Genomic DNA, 27,945 nt, shown 5'->3' with positions numbered 1-27,945 from the left:
CACAATCTGCATGCATATTAACAACTTTGAACAGTTTAGTATCATCTGCAAATTTAATCATCTCAGGCATTGTTCCAGTTTCCAGATCATTTATAAACAAGTTATGGAATTGAACTCACAGGCTCAGAGTGCTGAGGTAGCTGCTCTAAGCACGAGGCCACTCCTCCACTCAACTAATGTGAGCTACTATTTAAGAACATAAGAATTGCCATACAGGTTCATCAAGCCCAGTATCCTGTTTCCAACAGTGGCCAAACCAGGTTCCAAGTACCTAGCTAGATCTCAAGTAATAAAACAGATTTTATGCTGCTTATTCTAGGAATACTGTATATACTCGAATATAAACCAAGATTTTGGGGTAAAAAAATGGCCCATAAATGGGGGTCTCAGTTTTATATTTGAGTCAGCGCAGACCTGCCCCCTCCTGAACCTGTTTGCAGGCCTCTGCCAGACCTGCTGGGATCCCTCCCGCCTCCTGTCTCAGCCGATTCTAATTATTGGCATCTCCTTCCCGCCTTCCCTGCATACCTTTAGTTTCCCTGGTGGTCCAGCGATGAATCACGACAAGAGCAACCTTCTTTTGCTCCTGTCCCTGCAGAGCCGCTAGCTAATTGCTGCTGTGAGTTCTTGCAGGACCGTGAGAATTCCTGGCAACCAATTAGCTAGCAGCTCTGCATGGGAAGGAGCGAAGGCAGGTCGCTCCTGCCCGTGCAGAGCCACTAACTGATTGACTGAATGGACTTCTGATGCAGGCTTCCTTGCTGAAACACAGCTATGTCGAGTCCTCCTTATTAATTGTCTTTATGAATAAAGCCTTTTTATTTATACAACTTCATCACTATTTCAAGGACTTATGGTTTTTATACCTCACTTCTTTTGACTTTTTTATTGCAGGCCATGCTCCTAGTTATATGTGTAACTTACAGAATGCTGTACATCATGCTTGTCCCTGCTACATTTAGTTACATAACCACACTAAAAGTAGTTTATATATATATATATATATATATATATATATATATATATATATACAGGTCCTTATTTTATTCCTGGGGCAATGGAGGATTAGGTAACTTGCCCAAGGTCACAAGGAGCAGTCCTGGGATTCGATCCCGCAACCTCTGGGTGCAGAGGCAGCAGTTCTACCATTAGGTATCTGAATGTATGTCAGGTCTATGCCTGGTGTAACTGCAGGTGTGTAAATGTTAAGTATGCCAATAATGAGTTATGTTTGTATTCTATAATGGAATTTGGGCACTAGATTCCATTATAGAATGGAAGGAGGAGAGTGTGGGGTGTGGTTAGAGCTCCGGCCTCAACACCCTGAGGTTGTGGGTTCAAATCCCACGCTGCTCCTTGTGACCCTGGACAAGTCACTTAATCCTCCACTGCCCCAGGTACATTAGATAGATTGTGAGCCCACCAGGACAGACAGGGAAAATGCTTGAAGTACCTGTGTGTAAACCGTTTTGAGTGTGGTTGCAAACTACAAAAAGGCAGAATACAAGTTGAATTACAGGATAGAGTCCTATCACACATTCTCAGACACTTAAATAGAGGTGCCCAGCTGTCAAATTGCCCCCTTATTGCATACCAGAACTGTATATACATCCAAAGCCTATCCTGGGAACTCAGCCTTTTTTGGGAGGAATGTCCACAATAAATAAGTGGCAGATAAATCTGCATACTGTGGATGCAAAGCATGCAGATTCACCTCATGCAAGTTCAGTTAGACTTTTCTGAAAACCTGACGGGCTGTGGGGGTTCCAAAATAGACTTGGGCACATCAAATTTATACTTTGCAGAAGAAATGGCCAGAAATCTACTTCTGTGTTCTGCCATGAAAACGTGATGATGTTCATCAAGTTGCTAGGATGTGAACACTAGTCGATGTCACCTGACAATAGGAAAAGAAAGGAATGCCAAATAGAAAGGGAAAGTCTACGGTTTATGCATCTAGGATACTGAGTTTATCACTGGGAGTTATGGGTATGCCTGGGTAAAAAGATATCTGGCCAATATTCAAAACGATTTAATTGGCCAAAAATGGGCGCCAACTAATTAAAATCACTTGTTCACAGCCATCTGGTCATTTTTAGTGGCACTTATCCAGTTATCTAAGCTGAAAAACACGGGAGGAACCACCTTCTCAGGATAAAATCACAAACAAGTCGTGAAGGCGAGTCTTTCAAATGATGGATTAAAGTATTCAGCACTATTGGTCGCCTTCATTACTTCTTGTTTGTGATATTCAGCCCTTCACCACATAAACAAACCACTTAAATAGAGCCACATAAAAAGCAGTCCTGTCTTTAAATGGTTTAGCTTATGCAGCTAAGGACTGAATATTGGCTTAACCGGCTCTATGTTATCCAGCTAAAAAGAAAAAAAAACGAATATTCAGTGCTGAAGCCTGGACAGGGCTCGACATTGACTATCCAGAACTAATGCTGATGGCAGTCAGGAAAATGCTTTATTTTATTTTTTTTTTTTGGGGGGGTATAATATATTTTTAATAGAGCTGCATTTTATTTACATTTTTAATTACTATTAATCACACAATTTTTAAAAAAAATTAATTGTGATTAATTGCGTAAGTAAAGGTATTTTATTTATTTTCCATTCCAGTTCCAGTTCCTTTCAAAGCCTAAGGCCCTTTTAAAGGATTTCTTTGCATTTGTATCCTTTCCTTATCTCTAGACCGTCCTAAATTATTATTATTTTTTGCCCCTATATGAATATCCCCCCCCCCTAGTGTTTTCGCTTTCCATTTTCTTCTCTCCTATAACGGCTGTAGTTCTTTCCCCTTTTTACCTTGATCTGTGCGTTTGTCCATGTCGTGTTTTTGTTGTGTTCAATTATGCTGCATGTATTAGCCCCAGTTTTAAGTTATTGTACATCGCTTAGAAATCTGATAAGCGATCAAATCAAATTTTTAATAAACTTGAAACTTGACTCTGGGCAAGTCATTTAACTCTCCTTTGCCCCAGGTACAAAATAAATACCTGTATGTAATAAGTAAAGCATTTTAGGGCAACTTCTATAAGAAGCGCCCAAAAGTTAGGCGCCGATATAGGCACTGTTTAGCGCGATTCAAGTAAAATTGGGTGCTGTTTAGTGAATCACGCTGAGCGGCCCCTATTTTGGACGCCCATTAAATAGGCCAGCTCTAGGCACAACTAAAAGTTAGGCGTCCATGCGAGCGCTTAAGCACGCTTAAGAGCAGCGATTCGGTAAGAAGGCACCTAACTCGTAGCCACGCCCACGCCTAACATGCATAGCGCCTATTTTTTTGAAGGCCACCTATATTTTTAGAGGCACCTTGTTACAGAATCGCACTTTCTTGATAGGCGCCTATGTTTCAATGAGTGCTGATTAGAAAGCTTAATTGGGCTTGTTATTCAATTGTAGTTGGGAGCCTCCGAAATGGGTGCCTAACTTTAGACGCTGATTACAGAATTTGGGCCTTTGTCTGTAACCACAGAAAGGTGGTAAATCAAATGCCATCTCTTTTCCCTTCCATAAAGAACTGATACTCTCCCTCGCCCCGCCAGGTGCCTTGGATTGCAATCAGCCAAGGCACCCCCCTTATTGAATTATGGCCAGCTGCGACAATCTCTTAGATAAGTTAATTGGTTTTTCCTGAATTTTACATTTTTGCTATTTCGGATTATCACGTGTGTTGATAGTGACTCTTAAAATGTTTCAAGTTTCTTATTGCACATAGCCCCTTTTAGTAATTTAATTTAAAGTTAAAAAAAAAAATTCTGGGTGAAACAGATGATGTTTCTGGGTAATACCCACAGTGCACTTTAGGGTGGGATATACCCTGGTGGAGACCTAATACTTGATTGCAAAAGGTTTTCCCCAGAGACTGATACTTCACCCTTAATTAATTTAATAACAGAAAATAACTGTAATTTTCAGGGTTATATGTGCAATGTTTGAAAATGGGGAGCAGGTCTATTTGCTAGTGCTGATCTGACACAAGCCTGCTCTACACAATCCTTGTCTACCATTAAGTACTCTATTTCTTCTCTTCTAAGATTGCCACAAGCGCGTAAATATAAGAATAAAAACTATGGGGCTGGAATTCAAAGTGATTGAATTCTTCTACGCCACTCCTTGCAAGAAGAAAGAAATAGAGACAAGTATAAATTTGAATGGAATTTTGTACTTGATTAATCCTACTATAAGAATTCTAGGGTTTTTTTTTTACATCAAAATCTCACAATGAATTCAAATACAGATGCTTTAGTAAGGAAAAGTTTCTATATGTTGTGGAAATTACGGACTATTAGACCATATTTTGATATTTCTTCTTTTAGACTATTGGTACAGTTAATTCTAAGGGCTCCTTTCCTACTCTCCCCCAACCCGTGCATTTATCCTTCCTAAACTCCTCGTAGCCTATGTAACACCTGCTCTGTCCTGCCTTCCCTCCCCAACCCTCTTCTAGTATGTGCAATATCTGTCTTTCCCAAGCCCTCCCAAGCCCCTGAGCATCTGTCCTCCCTGCCTTCCCAACTCCATATCCCCAGCCTGTGGCATGTATCATATGCTCTTTCCTTCCTTCTCCCTAGCAGGACAGTGCCGCATGACATCTCCCTTTGGCTCCCAACTCCACCACACCTACCTACTCCCTGGTGTTTGTTATTTTAAACCTTCGGCAGTATCAATGAGATCAGCATGCTGCCATTGGCCTGCCCCGGAAGTCTTCATTCAGCAGTGATTTCCGGTTTCCGCATACGCAGGCCAACAGCAGCATGCTGATCTCGTTGACGCTGCCCGAAGATTTAAAATAAACACTGGGGAGGAGGTAGGTGTGGGGGAGTCGGGAGCCGAAGAGAGAAGTCATGTGGCACGGTCCCACTAGAGGGGAAGCACTTGTGATAAACACCGACATTGTAAAGTTCCAGGGGGGCAGCACAGCCCTCCCACCCCATTCTGACACCTATGCCCCTACAGATAACTGAAAAAGAAAGTTGAATAATTTTAAATTATTTGGGTTAAGAGACAATAGCCCCTGAAATGCAGAACATCTGAGGAAATAGAAGCCCACATGCAATAACACTCTTATCGTATAAAATTGACCACACCTCTAATTTCCCAATGGCTCTCTCTGAAATGGTTATTTGAGGGTCTTTAATGTGAACATAGACCACCTTTAAGAAGTCATCAGAAAACCTAATAAGCTGACTTGATTCTTCCATTGTTAATTTTAAAAACTGGTGTCAAGATTCACAAATAATTAAAGAAAACACTGGCATATGGACTGGGGAAGGGTGGAACTGGAACTGTGAATACACACAGGACAGGACTGCCAACTGCATCCTGCCCCCTTTGGCAGCATCTGTGCAATGAGATGCGTTTGCATATTCACTGTTTTGGAATTGTCTTAAAGCAGTGAACAAATATAGCTCCAGTAACTGGCACAGATTCATGGAAAACAATGAATTATCTAGAAGGATGTAATAAAGTACTCCCATGATTATTTAGGATATTTTTGTCTAGTTAATATTCTATTTTTCATGTCACTTCACACAAGAGTTCACTCAGACCTGTTTGTGTAAAAAGGAAAAGCGAGATTGCAAAATTCCAAGATATTTTACAATGAGAAGTCAAAATGGAATGGAAATGATCCAAAAATGATTACAAAAGAAAAGTGAGAAGCTTTTCCTGGGGAATTCTAAGGTCTTTTTACTAAGCTGCAGCCTGAAAATGGATGATTTTCCTATTTTCTGAATTAATGGTTGTTCTAATTTTGCAATTGGTAAAAACAACGCAGGCGACAGAATGGTGTTCAATCTCATTTATTGTATGGAAAGACTTGACACGATCGTGTTTCGGCCTGCCTCAGGAGTCTGAACATATATCGAGATGATATTAATAAAAATATTCAGTCTTCAAGACTTTTTCCTATATTGCATTATATGTATAAACATACAAACTGGGATATTAAAACGAAACTTTCAAACAACCATGTTATCAAATTCCATACTCAGAATGTTATAATATTATTCATTTTATTTATTTAATTATTTAATCTCTAAAAAGCATTTGTTAAGGAGAGTGGATTGAAGAATTGGCTCAATGTAGTGAATATAATGTATATATATTTTTTAAATTCATGGACTTTGGACACTTTGCTTGTGTTAAGCTTTTGGACTGTGATAATAGAAGAAGAAAAAGGATTCCTATTGGTTTACCACAGAGTTAAGTGGTTTATGAATTACATATTTTGATGAATCCCAAAGACCAATTGATGAACTATATGAACTATATAAATGAAACATAGCCGTAGCTTGGCCCAGTCTCTTCACTTGATTACACTTTGCACTTTATAGTCACTCTTTATTATTGGTGTTATTTAATGGTTTTAGATATAAAATGAAAGTAAAAATTGTTTTTAGAGATTAAATGACTGCATTATATGTATGCCAATGCCTAAAGAAAAACCGGCATCCAGAAATGTCCTTCTAACGCTGCCTGCAATATGTTCCGCTCTCGCTTAAAAAAAGTAGAACATGAGCACTTACCAATACCTATTGTGTAGCAGATAAGGACTCATGCGTTAATCCAGTGTATCGCAAACTGTGTGCCGTGGCGAGATTCAGGGTGTGCCGCGAGATGCCAGTGAGGAGGATAGGTGCTGGTGCCGGCTGACTACCTACAGGATGTGCCTCTCTTGGCGACAGGCACATTCTGTAGGCAGTCAGCCAGTGCTTGCACCTCTCCTCCCAGGGCTAGAAAGCTCAGGGCCCTGTCCGGAGGGTCTCCGCGCCTGCGTGGACATCAACATGATGACATCACACATGCATGTGACATCATCACTTCAATGTCCACACATGTCCCTATGCCTTCCAGCCGCGGCCCTGAGTTTAGTGTGCCGCTGCTTCAAAGATTTACGACACACTTTGCTAGTCACACATTAATCAGCTTGCACACAGTAATATAAATGCGTGAACTAATTAATGCAGAAATACCTACTCTCCCCTCGCAAGATTACAAAATATTTTTTAGCGTGTAGTTTATTTGCACATATCCCAAAATGATCACAAAATGCCTAAGTGCATCCTACGGTAAGTCATTTTAATCTGTGGTAAACACACATTAGCACTTACTACAGCTTCGTATAAAGGACCCCTCTTAGTCTTATGACAATTAAATATAATGGTAATATAATTCACACCTAAAGCCAAATATTCTGCCCATTAACAAAAATGTCCCTCTTGCCTCCACTCTGATATTTCAGTGAATTGTGCATACATCATCTTAACATCGAGTTACAGCAACCATAATTATACTGATCTCTGAAGAAAAGTTTTCAAAGCGCTTGTGCTTTCTTCGTACACTTCAGCTATGACATCTTAATAATGCTAATTTTAAATGTTGGTAGTTAGTGTAATTGTTCCTGTTGTGGAATTCTGCTGAACTCTACTAATTTTAAATTAAGCAAAGGACCTGATTTGAACCTCAAATGAGATGGACAAAATCTTTGCTTTAGAATGTGTTGGATTGGCAATTAGAATTCACTTCATAATCATACAGACACAGGGAGAAAAACTGTTATTGCACATTAATAATACATCTAAAGTCTTAATCAGTGCTGTTAATTGAAAAGCAGCATTAAAAGAGAATTTGAAAAATTAATTAGCTGGTCAGCGCTTAACTTCGTAGGCACCTTCCACTTCAAGATGGGTGTTTATTCTGAGGCACCTAGCAGAGAGTAGGCATAGGTAGGTGCAGATTCTGGGCGGAGTTTGATTTAGGCTCCAGTAGGCACCTAACTTAAGCACACTAATTTAGGCCTGTGTGCCTAAGATTTCTATGCGCACCAGTGCCTAAGACTGCTTAGGCTTCACTAAATGCAATTCTATACATGAGACTTATACTTGGATTCTCTAAATGATGCCGCTGTCAGCAGCCACCTTAAAAGCAGCAGCCAATCGCATGTCAATCACGTGATGTGCTGTTTAGAGAACTGCACCTCTGGAAAAGGTAGGCATCGGAAACTTAGGCTAAGGTTTTCAAGGCCTACATTTGCAGTGCCTATGTTTGACGTGAATCGTGCCTCCAGAGGTGCCTACTGGTTCCCAATGCCATTTCTGACAGCCAAAAGAATATAAGAATTGCCCGTTCTCATGGTGTCCAATCCAGATCACTAGTACCTGGCCAAACCCAAAGAGTAGCAACATTCCATGCTATCGGTCCAGGGCAAGCAGTGGCTTCTCCCATGTCTTTCTCAATAACACATTATGGACTTTTCCTCCAGGAAATTGTCCAAACCCTTTTTAAAACCAGCTATACTATCTGCCTACAGTGGCATTAGGCACCGGTAGCACTATGATATTTTATTTAAGTACCATTTGAAAAGGTGTTTCTCTCTTAACTTAGGTGCCAGTAGGGTGCCTACTAGCAGCTAAGTTAAGGCGCCATATATAGAATTTCCCTTTTAGTGCACGACTGACAATTGCGCTCCTCGATGCCAAGAAGTTAAGCTCCATTTATAGAAACAGGGCCTCAGTGCTGCCTTTTCATGGATTCTGCGGCTGGTTACAAAGGGCCTGGCTGCTATGAGGTGGGTCCCTCAGTGATCACCCTACTCCTGAAAAATGGCCTGCTATTTTAGTACCAATGCTTTTTTTTTTTGGCTAGAAAAATACTTATTAGTAGGGTTACCATATGGCTCCAGAAAAAGGAGGATGGATTAAGACATCCAGGTTTTATTTCCATTGCTTTCAGTGGAAGTAAAACACGGACGTCTCAATCCATTCTCCTTTTTCTGAAGCCATATGGTAACCCTACTTATTAGCAACTAGGGGCTCCTTTTACGAAGGTGTGCCAGGGTTTTTAGCGCACGCACAAAATTACCGCGTGCTATAGCGCACGGTAGCTGAAAATCTATCGCCTCCTAAAAAGGAGGCGGTAGTGACTAGCACGCTTGGGAATTTAATGCCCACTATTGAACGTTAAGGCCCTAGCGCACCTTTGTAAAAGGAGCCCTAGGTCTCTTTGCATAAAATGACACCTGTGCTAAAATAGTCAGGTAAAATAAAGCATCTTAATGGTAATCAACAATAATAACTTCCCTCCTAAGAGCTATATATTGAGCTTCTCCTCTTGAGATGGTGTTATTAATACCTGATAATGACCTCTATGTTAACTGTAAGGCTCAGTCCTTACTCAACCCCCATCCATTCCTCGTCCTAGTGACAATTTCTATGTTGACTTTTTAATACAATAATTAGTGTGTACTAACAGTTAATGCACCGTGCTGCTAGCGCATATGAGAAATCACATTGAACACCTAATGTTGCTTAGTAAGCATGCATTTCAGCATTCTTGCTATACAGCAAGAAACTCACTCGTATCTGACTTGAAGAAACAAATCAAAAATGTTTTACTGACTCATATCGGCTTGCACTGTGTATTTCCATTGTACTGTTCAAGCTCTGCCAGCCAAACACTTCCCCTGCCGGAGCCAGCCCACACTGCCTGCGCAGCATGAAGTTGGCAAGGTGCTCTGGCGGCTGATACGGTCCTTCAGCACACGCTCAACTCATATATGAACCGAGTATGCGCAGCAGTGCTGGGGGTCAGAAGCTGGAGCAGCCCAAAGACTTCTGCTGCTCAGGCCATGCGGGCTGTGTTCCGACAGGGAAACTCTTCAGCTGGTGGGGCTTAAGCATCCCCACCAGCAAAGGTATGATTGTGTGTGTGGGATGGGTGGGGGTGGGGTGGCTTTTCAATGACGGCAGCAGCAGGGTTGACAACGGTGACTGTAGCGGGGAGAGGAAATGGGGAAGGTGGGACTGGGAAGCTCACAGTTTTAGCAGTGATTTGTTCCTCTACTTCTTTTCTCATCCATGGATATGCATATTGTAGCCGGCAAGCTCCAGGCCGAGGGCCTGGGATCACTGGCCACAATTAAACTCTTGTGAGTCGCTGCGGGCTTCACAAGGATATTTTCTTTCAGTGTTCAGTGAAAGGGGCACCATCCAAAACAATAGATTCAGTGTCACAATAAAGAATTTTTTTTTTTTTTATTGTTCAAACAGAAGAAAACAGTAACTTGCTTGTCAGGATTGAAATAGCAAAGCCAACGGGCTTCCCATACCAGGTAAGCACAAAGTTCAATAAACAGTCTCTGGTTGAGAAACCAAAAAGAGTCCAAACTCAAACAAAATTCTCTTCCTCAGAGGTAAGTTCTCATTTAAATCATAGTCCCAGTGGAGTTCATTACCAAAAGAAAGGAAAACTTTTCTACCAAAACAAAGCTTCAAGTCAGTGCAATAACACTGGCTTCTTCAGCGATTGAAGGCTGGAAAGACAGTGTGCACCGTGTGGTCTTGAATCGCCAGAAATTAGGCCCACTATCCCACCACGTAACACGGGGCTAACCCCACTGTCTTAGCATACCATAGTACACTTAACTCAAAAAGGGAAAGCGCAATTAAGCTTTCAAAAATGGAAAAACAAAACTTCAAAAAATAAAAGTCCTTGCTTAATTCAGCATAGTGAAAATCCACTCTTTAACCTGAGTTAGGATTATTCAGTCTGAGAAAAGTTAGTCCAAAACAAACTTGCCATAAACTTCAGCAACATTCAAATACTTGCTTTTAAGAGGCAAACCTCCATAGGAGCATTCTCAGGAGTCAGCCCAACACTAGCTTCAGGGCTTGTTTCCAACTCCATGTCACATGGTTCCTCATTCAGACTGGAAGGTGATTCTTCTCCAGCTTCTACAAACTCCATGGCCTCAGGAGCTTGACTGCTATCAGGAGCTCCCAGCCCTGAGCCTTGTGACCTTCCCTGCTGCTGTTCCTCTCTCCTCTGATTTTCTAGGAGCCTAGTCTTCAGGGAGAGCAGCTTGCAGCCCCACCCCCAACCCTCAGATGGAAAGGATTTCTGGTGATTCACCTTGTGACCCAGAGGGGGATGGGAACCTAGCACTGCTGCTCTCTTACTCCCTCTACAGGCCCTAGAAGGAAATTCAATCTGAGAGGCAGAAAATGGGGAATAAGACAGATTATGGGCAGTGTCTGGATTTGCACTGGGACCTGTACTAGGGACACTCCTAGCAGGCATAGTCTGCTTATCACAATAACCATCTGTGGACAACACTCTCCTCCTCCCTGTCTTGTCAGCTCACAATCTTGGAGTCATCTTTGACTCCTCTCTCTCCCTCACTCAGATCCAACAAACCGCTAAAGCATATGTATTACCAAAATCTGACCTTTCCTCTCTGAGCACGTTACCAAAACCCTTATCCACACTCTCCTCACCTCTCACTTAGATTACTGCAACTTGCTTCTCTCAGGTCTTCCGCTCAACCATCTCTCTTCCCTTCAATCCATTCAAAATTCTGCTGCATGACTTACATTCTGCCAGAGCTGCCATACTCACATTGCTCCTCTCCTCAAGTCACTTCATTGGCTCCCTCTACCGGTATCTATACTGAGGCATCTTTCAGCACCTACTTGCGCCTACCTGAAATATAGGTATCGTTAGGGACAGAGTATAGGTGTGGTATGAGTTGTGCACTGGTATTTTAGGTCAGGAAAACTCTGGCCTAATATACCGGCACCTAAGTTGTAGATGTCTACTGGCGTCTAACTCGATTTAGGTACCGGTAAGAGTGATTCTGCCAATGACACAGGTGGCAGGAAGGAGTGGGCATACCTTCTGCCTTTTTTTTGGGGGGGGGGGAGAGGGAGGGTAGAGGATGTTCTGGGGGGGGGAGGTTCCAGTGGCAGGAGGGAGTGGGCTTCACTCCTGCCAATTTTCTTTCATAAGTGGGTTGGCACAGCATGAGGAAATGGGCATTTGTCCTGCCAATTTTCTTTTGTGGAGGGGTGGTGTCAATATGGCAGGAAAAAGTTTGTGTTGTGTGTGTGTGTGTGGGGGGGAGGGGGGTGTCAGATCATGGTGCCAATTCGTGGGGAGGGCCATCATTGGCGTAGGGTGTGTGTACCTTTTTTCTTTTCTTTTTCTAATGGGGCAGATATTGGAATTCAAAAACTCGTGGGCTGAACATAGAGGATCTCTAATTAGAAAAAGAATGGTTTAAATTGAAGAATTAAGGCTGGTAGTGGGCAGACTTGCATGGTCAGTGTCCCATAAATGGCAATTTTGTTTAGGATGGACTAGGGAGGGCTATGATGGGAACTCCAGTAATTTGAAACATGAGGACAGTGCTGGGCAGTCTTTTATGATCCCACAAATGGCGACGTAGTTCAAATAGGCTGTAATGAGCTTCAAAGACAATTCCAATAGTTGGAACCTAAGGGCAGTACTGGGTGGACTTACGGCCCAGCAATATCAAAGAAAAAAAGATGATTTTTTTTTGTTTAATATATTTTATTGAATTTTGTCATATAAGAAAAAAGGTAAACAATACAATACAAATTATACAGATCATACTTATCCTAAATTAAAACAAAAATCTAACTTGACCGTGGGTATTGCAATCATCTCTACTCTATATTACAATCTTACATTAGATTACACTTAACCCCCACCCCCCTTTTACAATACCGTAGCGTGTTTTTTAGTAACAGCCGCGGCAATAACAGCTCCAATGCTCATAGGAATTCTATGAGCGTCGGAACTGTTCCCGCCATGTTACCAGCACTAAAAACTGCGCTACAGTTTTGTAAAGGGGGGAGGGGGGGTAATCTAAGTTCACAAAGTTACATAAAGGTTCCCAAATTTTTTCAAACTTGCTACCGGGTCTTACAGCTAAAACTTTCTCCTACTTAGCATATAAGCACAACACAATTATTATAATCTAATTTTGAAAAATCTTTACAATTAAAAAGTATTATTTTAATAGCAATCGTTATTAGAGTTTCTGTGCCTTATTGGGTCTTTATCTGCTATCATTTACTAAGTTACTATGACTCCAGCGGTTACTGTGCAGACTTTGCAAAAACTTCACTGGTTGCCGTTCGAGGCTAGAGTGTTGTTTAAATTTGGATATATTTGTTATAAAGTTTTATTTGGGTTAGCTCCATCTTATCTTGTTGCTCATTTTAGATTTTTTATATGTAAAAAAATATATATACGTAGATCCGGTTGATTTTATTTTCCTTCAGCGAAAACGTGCCGCTTTAAGAAATTCTTAGATAGGACTCTGGCGTTTCAAGCAGGAGTAATGAATTCATGTTTGAATGCTCTTATTACTCAAGCCCTCACTTATTATCAATTTTGGAAATATTTTAAAACTTATCTATTTAAGCAATACAATATTTAAAAATTATTATGATAAGCAGATTTTTAAATTATTTTTATGGAATAATGTTCACAGTCGCTTATCTATTTTAGTATAAATAATCTGTATTGTGCATATTTTACTTTGAATAAGTTAGGGTTGTATTTTGTTAGTCAGTATCTTTTATTGAATTGTGTTATTTTCTTTTATAAGACATTGTTATTTGGATCTGTATTTTAATTACTTGTAATTACTATTGTGTAAACCACCAAGAACTGATGGTTTGGTGGTATATAAAAATAAACTATTATTATTATTATTTGCAGTTATCATGCACTAATTTTTTAAAAATTTCCATATGGTAATAACAAATGTTTATTGTAGTTTAATAATAAATTGTTTTGAAATGTTTTGCTTTGATGCTAAAGACTATCATGACATAGTGCAAGGGAAGGAACAAAGCTGTCATTATGCCCAGAAGCAATACTACATTATAGAAAGATGGTAGCACTGTTGACCAGGCCCTACGTATCACACCATCTGTTTGATTCTTTTTTTCTCTTTAGAAACACTTACATAGTCAATCTGGTTGAGGAGACAATTGCTTAAGTGGTTAAAAAAAAAAAAAAAAAGACCAATTTGATCTGTTTTACTCTTTTGGAATTTTGACCCAGATTGGCCACTGTGGAAACAGGATACTGGGCTTGATGATGCTTATGCTCTTATGTTCTTCAGAACAATCCTGGTGGAATCACTTGTGTATGATTAGGAAATATGAAGAAATTATAGCTTTCACATTTAATAACACTGTTAATTTCAATCTGAAATGGGCGCCGCTAGATGATTTTTTTTTTTTGTAGAAACGAGACTCCTTTGTTTCTGATTAAAGATTCTGCAGCTCTTGTGCGTATTTTTGCTTTATTTTATGTTTACTTTAGTTTATTAGTATATGTTCTATTTTATGCGTAAATTTGTATTAAGTTATTCAATTTCCTTTTTTTTATTGATATGTGTAATTTATGTATAAGATGTATTATTTGAAAAGGTTAATCAGTATTAATCACTCATTTCTCTTATATGAGTCATTGGGAAGGAGATTTGGGGCAGCCGTTTACTTCTAAAGACTGGGGGGTTATGTGTGGGGAGGTATATAGGGTGTCCTCTTGTGCCTTGGTTCAGGAGAATGGGGGAGTGTGTGGTGCAGTGGTTGGATCTACAGCCTCAGCACCCTGGGGTTGTGGGTTCAAATCCCGCGCTGCTCCTTGTGACCCTGGGCAAGTCACTTAATCCTCCATAGCCCCAGGTACGTTAGATAGATTGTGAGCCCACCGGGACAGAGAGGGAAAAATGCTTAAGTACCTGATTGTAAAAACCGCTTAGATAACCTTGATAGGCGGTATATAAAATCCTAATAAACTTGAAACTTGAAACTATAAGGTACTGACCCACTGGTACTATACGCCAGAGCGATTGCACAGAATGTTTCCTCAGATGTCTGATCAATGTTGGAGATGTGGTAATGCTGTGGGGTCATTCTTGCACATTTGGTGGGACTATTTGGTATTACGCCCATTCTGGAGGAGGGTGGTTCATACCTTGACTGATCTCATCGGAGGGCCAGTGGGAGAAACGCCCCAGGGCTACTTGTGATTGGACATCAGAGAACATAAATGGCAAACTAAGCTTCTTTGCCTCGGCTTGGCGGCGGCAAAAATGCTTAATAGCGAATCATTGGAAAAGTAACTCAGCCCCTACATATGCTGACTAGCTCAGTCGTTTGTTGTCATTGGGCAAGATGGAAATGGCTGTGGCTATATGCCGCTCTACTTATGTGTCTCAAAGATATACTTGGAAAAAATTGGGGGACATAATGAATGATCTTTAAGTGTTCCCAGTTGTTATTTAACCATGCTTGTCTGTTGGGGTTGTAGGGGGGAGGGGGAGGGTTGGGGGGAGGTTTGAGATGGAAAGGAGTCATGGGAATCATCTCTGCTGTCTGGGGAGGATGGGGAATTAGGAATTTGTATATTGTTGCTATTTCTTGACATTGTTTGCTCGAAGTATCTTGCTTATTTGTTGCATTTTTGCTGTTGTTGAGTTGTATATTTATTCTTGAAAACCTATTTAAAAAATTTAAAGATTAAAAAAAAAAAGAAGAACAATCCTGGTCTTAAATGTGGCAGTTCTATAAGTGGATATCTCTATTTAAGGGCCCCAATGCCATATGGATGGGAGCTTTTACTACAACAGCATCTGGGTGTCCAGATTCTGTATAGACTACTAGTTTATCCAGCACCAGTGACAGGCCTGGAATAATTACAGGTGCCTAAACACAACAGGAGTGTGCATAACTTGCACCGTTTTGTACGTTGTACGTGTAAGTGGCAGAAGCGCACTTGTTCCTCCCATGCTCCACCAATTAGAATGTTGTGCACTCTTAAAGAACAGCGTTTGGTCATTTTCAGGGCATCTACAGCAACCTAAGTTAATTAGCAAACACCATTTGAAATGGTAATAAATGCTAAATTTAAAGCACTTACCAGTGCCTAAACAAATGGCGCCGGAATGTCTCCTCTGGAGGCGCCTATCGGCGCCGAAAGCCACTTTAGGCATACCTAACACTGGAAGTGGAATTAGGTACCAGCAAGCACCTCTGGAGGCATGATTCACATCCAAGATAGGCACGGGTAGTGGCGTAATAAAGTGGGGCGGGGTGGGGGGTAGTCTGCTCCGGGTGCTGTTTTGCTAGGGGCGCCGGCAACCCTCCTCCTCTCTGCACCCCCTCATCCTCCCCCTGCTGCAAGCACGCACACCCCTTGCCTTCCCCTATATCTTTTTTACTTCTCTGGGGTGAGCAGCATTGCTGCCTGCATCAGCATTGGCGCTCTCTCTGACGCCACTTCTGGGTCCTGCACCTAGGTAATGACGTCAAAGGGCGAGCCAACCACGACATGGACATGCTGCTCACGTCGGAGAAGTTAAAGAGATACAGGAAATTAAAATGGGCGTTCATGCATGACAGGGTGGGGATGGAGCAGGGAAGTGGCACCAGCATGCCTGGTCCCTCTTACTCTCGCTAGGCACGGGATTTGTAGGTCTAGAAAATCCTTGTCTACATTTCCAGCAGCTATCTTTGCCGGGGGATCCTGACAATGGTAGGATCTTCCTTTCAATTTCATCTTAACAATTGTCCTACCCTGTCAGAAATGTAAAACTTAAAAATCTAAATGGTCCAGAGCTTGCCATCAGCTGATTGTGGCAGGGGAATCCCCAGTCAGCTGAGCCGGCAGGATTCCCCCAAACTGTACCTTCAGCCAAAGTTAGGCGCCAGAAATGTAGGCCAGGGAAGCACGATTCTCCAGTAGGCACTGTCGCGTGATGGCCACCAACATTGGTGCTAGTTAGAGAATCCGGGCGTTTGTGGCCACTTAGGCATGCAAGTACACACTTAGGCCCTGATTCTATAAAAGATGCCTAAAGTTAGAAGCCAAGATCAGCGCACCTGACCAATCTTTTAAAAGTCTTAATTGGTGCTGTTAATTGAAAATTACAATTAAAAAACATTTAAATCGCCATTAATTAGATGGTAGGTGCCTAACTTGAGAAATGATAGCTTTATACACACAAAATTTTACCAATGATATAGGATGAAAATGGCATATTGCCGTGGAGCATATTGTAATTACTAGATTATTGTAACTATGAAACCAACATTACCAATTTTCTAAATAGAAAATTTGATTGCTGTATTTAATATAAATGAAGCATTGATATTGAAAGATTATGCAAAAGGCAGAGCCATACCAAGAATACCAATGATACCTACAGATATGCCATGCTTTTTTCAAATTGCAGTCCTCCTAGCCACCTATAATTTTCCAGGTTTATTGACAAATCCCAAGGACAACCATGCAAAGTTTCTAGAGAACCTTTTAAGTTTTATTGCAAAAAAATAAAAGTGAATGTGTTTTTTTAAGCTAACCAAACATAGTTCATTCATCACACACTTCTTACTGTATTTTCCTCAGGTGACCCTAGGTATTTCTAATAGTTTATACAGATTTCCTGACCAACTATTTTTCCATCTATTTCTTTTAAAAAATAATTTAGTATATATTCAAGTTAAGACTGAGATGGCAAAGCTGAGTTGTTGCAATTAGCTTACACACTAGAGATTACAGATGTGGTTTTGTCTGAAGACCACAGTGGAACAACCACTAGGTGGCACACAGTGATCATCTTTTAATTCCTCATTCCTTCACAAAACCTCCCATTCATATGGTAAATAAAGAGCTACATTATTAATTTATAACGTTGCATCCACTCTGTACCTCATATTTGTTTAGCCAGCTGTTTCCTCCAATCCTCCTTTAACACCATGGCTTGGAGCTCTAAGTACAGTTAGACCGTTTTACCCCAAAGAACATTTTGTTGCCTACACATTACAAGCCACCTTTTCAAGTGCTTGACTGTTCTATAGTTACTAACTGTGGAGCCTGAATGTCTAATAATCCAGTAGGTGCAACAAATGAATACTGTTGAACAAAAATAAAATCTTATTTATTTTTTTTTCTTTTTCAATCTACATATTGAGTTTTAGCACTGTGGTACAAGTGCGGTATGAAATGCGACATGAAAAAAACCCCAAAAAAACCCGGACAATCCTATAAGTATGCACCTCCTCAAGGGCTCCTTGAGTGATCCCCCAGCAGCAAATGCGCCCAATCCCAATAAATTCCTATGGACTTCAGTGCATTTGCCACAGGAAAATCACTACAGTGACATTGTTAAAGAGCCCCTAAGTGCACAACATAAGAACATAAGCAATGCCTCTGCTGGGTCAGACCTGAGGTCCATCATGCCCAGCAGTCACGCAGCAGCCCAACAGGTCCAGGACCTGTGCAGTAATCCTTCTATCCCCTTTTCCAGGAGGAAACAGTCCAATCCTTTCTTAAACCCCAGTACCGTACTCTACCCTATTACGTCCTCTGGAAGCGCATTCCAGGTGTCCGCCACACGTTGGGTAAAGAAGAACTTCCTAGCATTTGTTTTGAATCTGTCCCCTTTCAACTTTTCCGAATGCCCTCGTTCTTTTATTATTTGAAAGTTTGAAGAATCTGTCCCTCTCTACTCTCTCTATGCCCTTCATGATCTTATAAGTCTCTATCATATCCCCTCTAAGTCTCCTCTTCTCCAGGGAAAAGAGACCCAGTTTCTCCAATCTCTCATTGTATGAAAGGTTTTCCATCCCTTTTATCAGACTTGTCGCTCTCCTCTGAACCCTCTCGAGTAATACCATATCCTTCTTAAGGTACGGCAACCAATATTGGATGCAGTATTCCAGATGCGGCCACACCATCGCCCGAAGCAACGGCAGGATAACTTCTTTCGTCCTGGTTGTAATACCCTTCTTGATTATACCTAGCATTCTATTCGCTTTCTTAGCAGCTGCTGCACACTGTGACGTGGGCTTCATTGTCATGTCCACCATTACCACAAAGTCCCTTTCTTGGGTACTCTCAGTCAATAACATCCCTCCCATTGTATAGTTGTACCTCAGGTTTCTGCTTCCCACATGCAATACTTTACATTTCTCTCTTTGGAATGCTTTTCCATTATACCTCCATCACAAACCCTCTTTAATCAAATTTAAGTCTAATCTTAAAACTTTTCTATTCAACAATGTCTGTGATAAAGCATATTAAGGTGTATCCATCTTTTTACCTTATTTACATAAGAACATAAGAATAGCCTTACTGGGTCAAACCAATGGTCCATCAAGCCCAGTAGCCTATTCTCACAGTGGCTAATCCAGGTTACTAGTACCTGGACAAAACCCAAGGTGTAGCAATATTCCATGCTACCAATACAGGGCAAGCAGTGGCTTCCCCCATGTCTTTCTCAATAACAGACTATGGACTTTTCCTCCAGGAACTTGTCCAAACCTTTCTTAAAACTAGCTACACTATCCACTCTTACCACATCCTCTGGCAACGTGTTCCAGAGCTTAACTATTCTCTGAGTGAAAAAATATTTCCTCTTATTGGTTTTAAGAGCACTTCCCTGTAACTTTATCGAGTGTCCCCTACTCTTTGTAATTTATGACGGAGTGAAAAATCAATCCACTTGTACTCGTTCTACTCCACTCAGGATTTGTAGACTTCAATCATATCGCCCCTCAGCTGTCTCTTTTCCAAGCTGAGGAGCCCTAACCGTTTTAGTCTTTCCTCATACAAGATGAGTTCCATCCCCTTTACCATCTTGGTCGCTCTTCTTTGAACCTTTTCCAGCGCCACTATATCTTTCTTGAGATAAGGAGACCAGAATTGAATGCAATATTCCATATGAGGTCGTACCATGGAGCGATACAGGGGCATTATAACATTCTTAGTCTTGTTAACCATCCCTTTTTTAAAATAATTCCCAGCATCCTGTTTGCTTTTTGGTCGCCGCCGCCGCACATTGGGTGGAAGGTTTCATCGTATTGTCTACAATGATACCCAGATCCTTTTCTTGGGTGCTAATCCCCAAAGTGGACCCTAGCATCCAGTAACTGTGATTCAGGTTATTCTTCCCAATGTGCATCACTTTGTATTTTTCCACATTAAATTTCATCTGCCACTTGGACACCCAGTCTTCCAATTTCCTAAGGTCCCCCTGCAATTTTTCACAATCCGCATGCATTTTAACAACTTTGAACAGTTTAGTGTCATCTGCAAATTTAATCACCTCACTTGTCGTTCCAATGTCCAGATCATTTATAAATAAGTTAAATAGCATCGGTCCCAGTACAGGGCCCTGTGGCATTCCACTGTTTACTCTCCATTGAGAAAAATGACCATTCAACCCTACCCTCTGTTTTCTATCCAATAACCAATTCCTAATCTTTGTCTTTGTTATGATGTCTACCTTATGCCTTTTTATGTAATTTTAAGTATTTTTATATAATTCTTTTTCTTTTTACTCCCCACTAGTCTTACAATGATTGGTATAACAAAAGCTTAATAAACTTGGATTATAGAATACTAACACAACCAGCACAAGCACATCTAAACTCTAGGGCCCAGATTCTATAAATGGTGCCGTTGTCATTGGCTGCCTTAAAAACAACTGCTGATCGCATATCATTCATACATCGGCGCCGTTCACAGACTCACGGCTTCGAGAAAGATAGGCACCGGAAATGTAGGCCAGGATTTTCAAGGCCTACATTTCTGGCGCCTACCTTTCGTGTGAATCATACCTACAGAGGCACTTTATAACGCCTAATGCGGCTCTGGTGTTAGCCACGCCTACTGTGGCGTTAGGCATCATAAAGTGCCTCTGTAGGTGTGATGCAGATGCTGTTTTTTTAGGCACTGGTAAGTGCCTTTAATTTCTTTTTAAAACCACTTTTAAACAGCATTTTGCACTTAACTTAGTAAGGTGCCTAAGTAAGGGAACCATTTATAGGCCTAAGTGCCTACAGTTACAGCAGTCATAGACCCGGTGTAACTGCACGCACCTAAATGCAGAAAGGTTGCCTGTAACCTATAGTATTCTGTAAGTTTTCATACACATCATCTGTGTCCCTCTCATGTTTCGCCCATGTGAACACCTTTATTGTATTTACTTGCTACACCAATTAAATGCATGTTTACAAAATAGCGCTTAGTCATTTTGTTGACTTTAATACAGTAAGTATACACTTATCCATTAAACTGCTTATATTCTGCACATTTACACATGAACGTAAGATTGAAATGTGGGCCTCTGGTGATAGAATTGCATTTAAAATACACGGGACGCAAGAGGATGGCTTACAACCACCTTAGGTACATCAGTAATATTTGTTTTACGAGGGGGCGCCCAGCCAAGCCAAGAAGAGAATGACTTGGATATGGTTCAATCAACGACGTGAAACAACGTCAAAATGTAGAACTTTGTTTCTGCAAATTAGATTTAACAAAATAAGATGACCCTCTTTTCAGCTACAGTGGCAAAATAATGCTCAGAATTTGGGAAGCTCGTTGGTTGGGCTGAGAACTTTTCAGCACCCCCTTGTAAGCCTAGAGCCCCAGCTGCAATGTTCAATAATGGAACTGGGAAGGCATGCAACCAAGTTCTTTTCAAACAAGAGACCAAGTACTAATACTAAAAGGAGGTAACAGGGGAAAAGAGTTAAATGATCATTTGCAACACTAGTGGGCTTTGCTTGGGCCTTCATTGTCTTGTCTGCGTTGTATACTTTTTTTTTAACCATAGGTGGTTTATGATGATTTGTTTCTCAATCTAATCTGATTATGTATGGTATGTTATAAACTGCCTAGAATTGCTTAGAAAGAGCGGGTTATAAATATTTAACCTAAATAAATACATCTTTCCAAGATATATATTTTTTAAAATTAGTTATTGTAACAGAATGAGAAAGTCCATTTGAACTTGGTATCCCTGGTATCACAGGTGTCATCAGAAATTGATCCACATATGCAGAGGTCTCAGAGCAGATGGCTCTGTGGCATATTTTGATTGTACAAACAGCAGTTTCCTGATGGCTCTCTTAGCCTCTCTTTATTTGATGTTTCAATTAACAAGTTTCACCAAACTCAGTTTTCCCTTTTTGAAATAACTGCCAATTTTTAATATGAGCAGCATAGATAACACCTGAAAAAAAAAATGACCATTTAAATGAAAAGGAAAAAAAAAATCCATACAGCTATTACGATGGTAGGGGGATGAGCACTTTCTAGGGCTAATATGCAGTGAAAGAGCTGAACGTCTGAGGGAAAGAGTCATAAACCCAATCTGGCATTAAGAAAAAGGATTGGCTGTAGTAGTGCTAGTTTTAGATTTAGAATAAGTTAAAGAGAGCCTAGAAAGCTTTATAAAGAATAACACACAAACGTTACCAAAATGAACATAGGTTGTTATGTATAATAAGCATTTCCTGCTCAATTATACCTAATACATTTAGGGGTTTATGTTTAAAAATCATTTTTATTTAAGAACAGGGAAACAAAAATTCTAAAATGACAAAACAAATTGCAGTGATACCTGAGATGTAAATGAAATAAAAAAAAAAAAATTATCCCCTCCAAAAAAACAACCAACCAAAACAATTACTGTAACAACTCTTGTAGGTTTTAACAAGTAATCAGATGTATCCCCCCTCCATCCTCCATCCCAAAGCACATCTCACAGGCAAAGCTACATATCTTTAATCTGAAATGACAGATTTAAAATCCTGCTACATGTCCCCAAAGGTTCCCATGTAGGCTGAAAAGTTAACTCTTGATGAGAGTCCAGAGCTCCTACACCAAGACACTCCATGGTTGGGAGTGAAACCATCAGAGATCTCCATTGGGCTTTAGGGGGTAATTTTTTTTATATATAGGATGCCAATGCATAAAGGCACAGTAGGTGCCTATCTCAAGTCTATTTTATAAAGACACCTAGATGCCTATGGTGAGAATTGTGGCTAGATTGCAGCCAAGGACAATTACACCAGCTCCGGAAGTGATGCAAATGTTTGAACGTACATTCTGTGTAATCTTTCATATCTGATATGGAATGCGTGTGCTTTGAGATTCCACCCATTCTCTACCCCAGACCATGTCTTTTCAAGCATGCACCTTGCTGTCACCTCACATAAGTTTACAGATATTATTAACCCTTGGATCATTTTATTTAAAAAAATTACTCTCTTAAACAACTCGTTTTCTAACTATTGAACTAGTTAGACTTGGAAGCACCATTGTTTGGCTCTGGAAATAAGCTACAAATTATGGCAAATGGGTCCACATTTTGGAATCTGTCAGGTACTTGTGACTTAGAAAGACAGGATTCTGGGGTCAATGAAACTTGCTCTATTTCTTTCTTTAGTATTTATATACCACTTATAACCTAAGTGGTGTGCATTCAGGTACTCAAGCATTTTCCCCTATCTGTCCTGGCAGGCTCACACTCTATCTAATGTATCTGGGGCAAAGGGGTATTCAGTGACTTGCCCAGGATCACAAGGAGCAGCATGGGTTTTTAAACCCATGTCAGGGTGCTAAGGACGTAGCTCTAACCACTGTGTTCTTACATTGTGTTGCATAAAATGGAGTACAGTATAAAAACACAAAAGGAGGCAAGAGATTATTAACACAATGAGCAGGCATGACTTTGAAATTCTCTATTACAAAGTTACTGTGATACTGCCTACGGCAATGTTACTGTTGCTTCAGCTTGGCAGGAATCCATGGTGGGTTTCCCCAGTGCAACAGAACATTCTTTAGGATCCCTAACATATGCTTTGTTTCTGGCTATCTTCTCAATATACAGTACAATTATATCTCTCTCTTTCTGTATGTCTGAGAGGCCTTCCTTTTCTGTCTCTGCATTGTGAAATCATAATAGTGAATCTACAAATCATTGAGGACATGACAGATGAACAAATAATATGACATTATTTACAGACATGTATTCTTTAGCGTTGCTTGGATAAAATATTGTGCATCCAATTTTTTTTTTTTTTTTTTATTAAGGACTAGTGGTTGCTTTTCAGATTACGCTCTTCGTTAAAAATAAAGTAGCAAGTAAACGATGTACAACTTGTATTCACCGAGTCAAATTTGCTATTATGAATAATCCAGGAGTGGACAACAAAATGCATGCGGCTGCCTCATAATTTTTATGTACTGGCATAACACATTTTCTTCAGTAGAACTAGATTCCAAGGCAAACACCAAAGGTCTGTTTGACTGCATGACATCATGTTGGAACACGCTCAGACACACTCTCCCTAGCGAAGATTCCTAAGAGCATTTGGTCCCGTTGAGTATTTTCCCCATGCCCAAAGGACTGGACAACGGTAGCGTATATCAGCATAAATCTAGCTGCTAGGTTTAGTCCTGCATCATTAAATTAGCTGAATGAAGAACAAACTTCAACAAGCAGGTTTGACACTGGGGAAGGTAATTTGAGGTTGCAGATTTGTATTCATTTAAATAGAAAATAAAAAGGAGACTAAGGGCTCTTTTACAAAGCCGCGCTAGGGCCAAAACGCGTGGAATAGCGCGCTCTAAATTGCCGCACGTGCTAGCCACTACCGTCTCCTTTGGTAGATTTCTGGCTACCGCACGCTATAGCATGCGCTAATCCGGTGCGTGTGTTAAAACCGCTAGCGTGGCTTTGTAATAGGAGCCCTAAGCTGGAAACAGTCTCTCTTTCTCATTTTAAAATTGCACAGTATAGTAGTCAGGTATAAAGAGCTTCCCCCCTGCCGCTGCTTGTAATCGTGCCTCAGTACAAAAGTACCTGAATGTAATTGTCTTTAAGGTACTTCTGAAAAAAAAAAAAAGGGTGGGGGGTGTTCAACTGAATTCTAATCCCTTCCTTCCCTGGAGGCTATTGTCTATAACAAATGCACAGGCTTGGCTTTCCTTTTCCCTTTAAATATCCCGCCAGATTTGTTTCACAATTCTTTACCTTTCATAGGTAAACTTCTCTCCCTTAGTACAGAGAGGAATGTCTGCTCCAAGAACAAATTTGCTTGCATGGGACATTGACTGCACAGGAGAAATCCAGTGCTCTGTCTCGTACTATATGCATGCCAGACTGAGCAACTTGCAGAAAGTTTCAGTTTGTTAGAAAATGACAGTTATTCCAATCATTCTAAGAACATTACGTTGAGAATCACTATTAGTTTGTTAAATACTTGTTTCCTCTATGCAAAACCCTTAATCAGTCTGCACATCACCTATTCTCAAATACTTTGTTTCATTTTGCTACCTAATTTATTTTTTTTTTAAATAAAAAAAAAAAAAAGAAAAACTGACATAGAATTTATCTAAGAAGTGTTATCAGGTCCCAACTTTTCTAACTCTGAGCAGAATCTGAAAGAAGAGTATACAGTTTTAATAGGTTAGTGCTCACCTTGTTAAGTCGCGTCTGTGTCCAGGGTGTGTCTTTGGTCCTGTCTGAATGGCAAAGGTCCTGATGCAGGGAAGTGAGAGTCAGGATTTCATACAGGGGAGAGGGGAAAAGCAGCACGTCACAAGCAAAGTACGCCTCCAAGATTTAATTGCCATGCATCAGACAGGACTCGAGAACTCTTCACAGGAGCTGCAGCAGCACAGAAATCAACTCCCTCTTCCTTCTCTCTCTTTTTTTCCCTGATAAACTGTTGATTATTATGGCGCTGTGATATCCAAGAAGGAGCTGCAGAGTCGGTTTGCTCAGAGAGAAATTAAACTGCATCCAAGAAACCTCCCAAGTGCTTCAAAGTTTCCTCCCTGGGTAAGGGATTGCAGTTCCAACTGAGAACACAAATGCAATATGTTTCACCACAACTGGCACCTTGTGTGTCTGATCTCCCTTCTTATAAATAATTATACTGTACTAATTGACACCCCTGGACTGCCCTTCGTGTATTTATAGTGAGTGTGAGTAGGTGGGGTTGAAACACCGGTATGTATTCATCAGGGGACCAAAATTAGAACCAGATGGATCCTGAAAAACAAACATCGAAAGGACCGGTTAAAAAGAAGATGGGTTTGGGAAAATGGCCCTGCTAAATAAACGGGCATTATACCTTGAGGGAGCATATTGGGCCATTGATTCACTTTCTTGGGCAAGGAGCTCCTTTGGAAAGGAAATGGCCTCATATTTCTGTAACAGAGCTTCCTTTGATGGATGAACACACACACACGCACACTGCTCGGGGAAAATAAAACATTAGTTCTATAACCTGGCAGGCAAAGTTCTAGGAAAAAGATGTGACACTCAGAAAATTAGAGAGAGAGAGAGAGATGGTGGAAAAAAAATAGTCCTAGCTCATGTGAGTGAAGCGAGGACAGAAAAGACTGTTATTTGGTTTTGGATTAAAAAAAAAAAAAATAGATCTGTCAGGCTGTCAGTTATGAGAGCATGGGAAAGATTCCCTACACTGGTACAGAAGTACTGAAACGGAATGGTTTAGGGCTGAAATAAGTGCCCATGGAATGAGATGAAAGCAGCTGAGAAACTGCTTTTTCTTTCAACCTCCCAGGATGACAGAAGGGCACAGAGGAGGAAAATGGCTTGTCCTGTAAGTGTGTACTGCAAGTGGCGCTATTGTCTTTGATACCAACAATGCAACAACCACGTTTCACATAAAGAAAGGAGGGGGGGAAAAAAGCCCTGCAATAGGAATTTCCAACTGGTCCAAAATAGGCAAGATGTTTTGTTATTTTCTCCTCTGGTGCAAACTGATGCATGATATCCTCCTCCACCTCCCCCCCCCCCCCCCCCCCCCCCCCCACCAGGGAAAGCATAGAAGTAAAACAAGAAGAACATATCTGTGCTAGTGATAGGTGCAGTGGCATACCTAGGGTATGTGACACTGGGGCCCATCATTTTTTACCCCCCCCCGGCCCATCATTTTTTTGATCCCCCCCCCCACGCCCTTGGTACGCCACTGCTACATTTTGAAAAAGGCTAAGAAGCTGACGGGAGCGGCAAAAGCTTCCTTTAAGGAACACCCTCCCGATCTGGCTCTATCCTGCCCCCTTCGTGACCCTTGGTCAACCAATGGCTGAGAACGCTGTCGGTGGCGTCACCAAGGGGGGCGGGATAGAGCCAGATCGGGAGGGGTTCCTTAAAGGATGCTTTTGCCGCTCCCACCAGCTTCTTAGTCTTTTTCTTGGCCACGGGGGTGGACCGGCAGCTGTGCTGAAGTGCAGGGCCCAGGAGGTTCTGGACCTGGCCGACTGTGCATCCCCCTAGGGCGTGCACCTGGGGCGATCCACCCCCTCCCCCCACCCCACCCTTAGTACGCCACTGGGTAAATGGTTCTTTAAAGACAAACAAACAGCTACAGTTACAAATGAAACTAATTAGAGTTAACTGGTTATTCAAAAACACAGACCCCCAGATTCTATATATGGCACCCAGATTTATGTTACTAACTCTACTGTTGAAAAGGATTAAAACCACAGATAGAGCGAATAACAATGTATCTGCAACCGTAGCAGGTGGAGGAATAAAGCCTCAGAAAAAGTGACAAACATAGGTAGCATAGTGCTGTCATGAAATCAGTCATTGGCATAGAAAACCCTCCAACCTGTATAACCGAACCTTGCAGCAACCCAGATTTATGTGCCAAAATTTGCATGCACACCTGTAAAGTGCATGCACATTAATTGCTTAATTAGCTCAATGAAGTCAATAATGGGATGCTAACAACCAATTATTGATGTTCATTGGCACTCATTTATATCTGTGTGCACGTGTGTCTGCACTCTGTTCTATAAAGCAGGGTGCCCAACTCCCATAGCACATATCTCAAAAGGGGGTGAGGCCAAGAGAGGAGCATGGGTAGGTCAGTGGCATTCTAATCATGCTAATAGAATCAGTGGTGTAGATAGGGTGAGAGGTGCCCTTCCCCCACCCTCTTCTCCACCCCCACCCCATCTGCTCTTTCCCCACCCCCTTCTGCCACGTGCGTGCACCCCTTCACTTCCCCTGTACCTCTTTAACATTTGCGGCTCTTCCTCTGATGTCACTTCCTGGATGTGGGTCCAGGAAGTGACATTAGAGGAAGAGCCAACACGGGTGCGAGTAGCAGGTTGGGGCTGCTGCTCATGCTGTGAACATTAAGGATGTTTGAGGGAAGGGGTGTGCATGCACAATAGGGGGGGGGAGGAGTACGGGGCAGTCACCCCCCACCAAGACGGTGCCTGGGGTGACTGCCCTCCCTAACCCCCCTTACTACACCACTGGATAGA

General features: G+C 41.2%; 1 protein-coding gene across 2 annotated transcripts in view; it reads right to left on the bottom strand.

Annotated features, from left to right (window-relative positions):
- Positions 1–25,549, bottom strand: part of HAPLN1 (hyaluronan and proteoglycan link protein 1) — a 121,745-nt gene extending 96,196 nt beyond the window's left edge. For both annotated transcript variants that reach the window (XM_033923099.1, XM_033923183.1), the window contains exon 1: positions 25,115–25,549. The gene's annotated coding sequence lies outside the window, so the exon portion shown is untranslated. The remainder of the gene's footprint in view (positions 1–25,114) is intronic.
- Positions 25,550–27,945: the final 2,396 nt, after the last annotated feature.

This window comes from Geotrypetes seraphini, chromosome 1 (genome assembly GCF_902459505.1).
Source record: "Geotrypetes seraphini chromosome 1, aGeoSer1.1, whole genome shotgun sequence".
In the NCBI taxonomy this organism is placed as follows: Eukaryota; Metazoa; Chordata; class Amphibia; order Gymnophiona; family Dermophiidae; genus Geotrypetes; species Geotrypetes seraphini.
This window is presented reverse-complemented; position numbering and strand designations above follow the sequence as displayed.